The 4,174-nt window shown below is 41.2% G+C and overlaps 1 protein-coding gene across 1 annotated transcript in view; it reads left to right on the top strand.

The window, feature by feature from the left end:
* Positions 1–1,788: 1,788 nt before the first annotated feature.
* lrrc4ba (leucine rich repeat containing 4Ba) overlaps positions 1,789–4,174 on the top strand; it is a 42,534-nt gene continuing 40,148 nt past the window's right edge. The window contains exon 1 of the mRNA XM_060891871.1: positions 1,789–1,884. The gene's annotated coding sequence lies outside the window, so the exon portion shown is untranslated. The remainder of the gene's footprint in view (positions 1,885–4,174) is intronic.

The following is a 4,174-nucleotide window of genomic DNA, read 5'->3' on the forward strand; positions in this document are numbered from 1 at the left end:
TTTCTTTTTTGACAACCAAAGCACCGGCTCTGAACCAGGAAAAGTGGTTCTTAAGTAGCACCAAAACGTTGCTGGTCTAGACTTAAGAACCGCTTGTGCCTGAAGCTGTGGGCAGGGCTGGGGGCGGGGCTACTGTTAGCGCATTTGATAATGTACCTTAAGTAGGGACTGTGGGCGGGTCTGGGGGTGGGGCTACTGTTAGCGCATTTGATAATGTACCTTAATAGGGGCTGTGGGCGGGGCTAGTGTTAGTGCATTTGATAACGTACCTTAAGTATACTAATGTTTAATACACTTTTACTTTACCGCAATATGATACATTATCAGCACACATGATAGTAGGTAGCTACATGCTAAGGCTAACTTTTTTCTGTGTTAATGATAAAATAACGTTATGTACTTTCTCCATCACAACCTCCGTTTATACAAATTACATGGAGCTGCACGTACACGTTGGATTCGCCGCGTTTGGGTGTTAATGTAGGTTCACAAAGCCATGAGCATTAACAGTAAAGCAACATCCGCCATTGTTGATGTGTTTGTGTTTGTCGCTGCTGCGCTAACGTTGCTGTGTAACGTGACACGTATACAGTGACGTCAGACTCGGCTCTGTGATGCTCTCTAACTGATGGAAAGGCAAACCGGTTCTTAGAAGGTTTACCAGTGGAACCAACTTTGAACCAGCACCAGTGCTAGCTCTGAACCAGCACCCGGTTCTTTTTGGTGGAAAAGTGGTACTCTGAGCTGTTGAATCCAAAAAAACATCCGTATTTAAATTCTGTCTGAAAAAAATGCAAAAACTAATACTCCATAAAAGGTTGTTTAATTGTGTCTGACCCACCCAGGAACCTTTAACTGTGCTGTACAGAACAGCATTTTATTTAAAGGACATTACAAAAAGCGAATAGTTTTAACAGTCTCAAAATCCAAACAGCTCCAGCGACCTACTGTACCTTTCTGTGCAAAAGCATTCCTTAAGGGTTCCATATAGTCCCAGAATCTGTGGGTCTTTAATATAACTGCAAACTCATTTCTATAACAATGATCTAAAAAACCTTAATTATGGCTTTTGTCTGAAAAAAAAAAAGAATAATCTATACAGAAGAGTAAGGAAACGTCTAGATGCTTATAGCTGCTTATAGCTGCTTTATCGTAAGCAAGAAATTGTTTTGTGCCGACATTCGGTGACATTAATGTAACTGTAAACAGATAAAAAGTATGTCATGTCATAAATACAAAAATAATGCTGCGAGTTGAGAAGAACAAAACATTTCCACTTCTTCCAGAATCACTGACTGAAGCTTTAATGTTCGTTATTCATACTGAAGCTTTAATGCCTGTTATTTAATCCACATATCTGTTCTCTGAAGTAAATAATCATCAGGTGTCGCATGTTCGTGCTCCATATGTCTTCAAGCTGATGTTTCAGAGAGCGTCTTATGGTTCCGTAAGCTCTCGCACGGTGCATCTGTTCTCCTGTGTATGCATATGTTATTCTACAGAAGAGTAAAGCTGGTGATCATCATCCTCATCATCATCATCATCATCATCATCATCATCATCATCATCTGTGTTCCATATGACCTGCCACTATGGAGCAAAGAGGGAGCAAGTAAAAAAGAAAGAGGGGGGAGAGAGAGAGAGAGAGAGAGAGAGAGAGAGAGAGAGAGAGAGAGAGAGAGAGAGAGAGAGAGAGAGAGAGAGAGAGAGAGAGGAGGGGTTTCAGTTGAGAAATCGAGCAAGGGAGAGAGAGAGAGAGAGAGAGAGAGAGAGAGAGACAGAAAGAAACAGGACAGTGAGGATGGAGGATGCTGGTCATGAACTCGCTCTCTTTTCCTCTGTGATGGAAGGATTTTTGCTCTCAAGAAGCTGATCATTATTAAGGTAAGAGCGCGGATCACTTCACATCTGCCAATTTCTAAAGCTGGATTTTTTTTTTTCTGTGTATCATCCAGACATTGTTTTTCTTAAACGATGATGACGATGATGATGGTGATGAAGATGATGATGGTGATGATGATGATTTAGTGCAGATCAGATAGGGCGAGCGCGTGGACTTGCCTGTGAATTGGACGCAGACTTTTTTTTTTTTTAAATGCGTGCTCGGTTTCCAAGAAGATTTTTAATTCTTAGGGGGAAAAAAACCCTGCGCATTTGCGTCGCAAACATGCCTCAGTAACGCAGATTCAAATCATCACACACACACACACACGAGCGCGCACACGCACACACACACACACGCACATTTACTGCTGCTTTCCTGAGATTTAACGCAATAACGGAGCCCGATGTCTGCAGGAGAAAAAGGTTTTCTCACTTTGTTCCAAAATGGGAAATTATTCGCCCTGGCGCGCGCGCGCCTCTCACGTACGCGTGGATAAAGCGTTGCAGAGAAAATGCACGTTAATAAACAGCATGTGTGTGTGTGTGTGTGTGCGTGCGTGCGTGCGTGTGCGCGCGCACATTATTCGTGCCATGAAGCAAAGATCTGATTTCACTGACACGCATTTTAATCGACTTTTTTTTCCTGCAGCATTGTGCATTGTGAAACATGCAGATGTTCCAGCTGTGCATGCCGTGCCATGGTGATGTGATGTGATGTGATGTGATGAGATGAGATGAGATGAGATGTGATGTGTGTCACACTGCTGCACCATGGCTGCACATCGCTGGTCTTGTTGTCTAGACTTAAACTTCCCCAAAGGAAGGATGATGGTCAGATGTTTAAAGCACAATGTGTTTTTATTGCCTTTTCACCTGTTGTTGCTTCGGCTGCTGCTGATGATATGCAATGTTTCTTTTTGTTTGTTTGTTTGTTTGGTTGGTTGGTTGGTTGGTTGGTTTTGTGCTGGGATTGAGCTTTTACTACTTATACATCTCTCGAACCCGACCTGAACGTTTAATCGAAGGCTGTAGAGCTCTAATTATTAGCCTGTGATGTGGATCCAGCTGGAGGTGACAGAGCATCAGAACAGGATTCAGTACTGAAGTCATAGATCCACACTTCAGGACTGTTTCTGAGGGTTCCCGAGGAACGGATCAAGGAACCTTCAGGGTGCATGTTCTCAAGAGGCCATCTTACTTTGAAGCTGTTTGGTATCCAGTGTAGCATGTGGAGATCCTATGTAGTGTGTTTTGCTTTGTGTGTTGATTGCTGCAGGAGGATGGAGATCTTCATTAGGAGGTCAGATGACCACTCTTATAGGTCAGTGTATTTCTGTTAGGCTTAGAGTTTTCTAGCTGTCACTTCCTCACCAGACTTAGTCAAATTTGCACTTCTTTAGGAGGCTAAGAGCCCTTAATTATCAAATAAAGCCTTAAAGGACCCATTTTTAAAGAGTGTAACAGGTTCCAGGAAGCTAAATTCTAAACATCTACATGTTGAGAAGAACATTTTGAGCAAAAATAACAGTTAATGTATGCAGTGTTAGGGAACAATATGTTCTTCAAAGGTTTCTAAAGGGTTCAGTGGATCATTAAAGGTTCTTTGCTTTGGGGAAAAATGGTTTTATTTATGTCTGATACGGAAACTTTAAGGTTTTATGGGTCCTTTCGAGGGACAAGTGACGTGTGTTCTCCATTTATAAAAAGATTAGTTAATTATCTGTGACAGAAGAAACACCAGCATTTTATCAAACACTAACAAATGTAACACATCATGCATCGGTTCTCCAGCAGACACCATCACGGCTCATAAACACCAACATTTTTAATGTTTTACTTCAATAAATTCTTAAATGGTCCACAAGACATTAACATTGTTGATTTAATGCTGGTCACCCAAAGCTCTAATGCTTCTCTCACTCATCTACATTCTCCATGAAAAACTCCAACTTTCTCTTTCATTGCTTCCATTAAACACCATCCATTTTTCTTGTATTTGCACGAGATGTAAAGAATTAACATAAATGTTCATCAATAAGGTGCTAACACTTTTGCCTAAACACCAGCATCTACTGTGCATCATGTGTTAATGAACACCAAAAATCTCCAACACTAAAATTCTCCAACTTTCTCCTTTAAACTTCAAAACACCAAAAATCTCCATAAAACAGCAGCGTTTCCACTAAACACTACCAGTTTTAGAATACGTCAGTAGACACCTCAAATCTCCAGCAAACACCAACATTTTCTTCTAAAACTCAGTAGACACCTCAAATCTCCAGCAAACACC

The sequence above is a fragment of the Tachysurus vachellii genome, chromosome 18 (genome assembly GCF_030014155.1).
Source record: "Tachysurus vachellii isolate PV-2020 chromosome 18, HZAU_Pvac_v1, whole genome shotgun sequence".
Taxonomy (NCBI): Eukaryota; Metazoa; Chordata; class Actinopteri; order Siluriformes; family Bagridae; genus Tachysurus; species Tachysurus vachellii.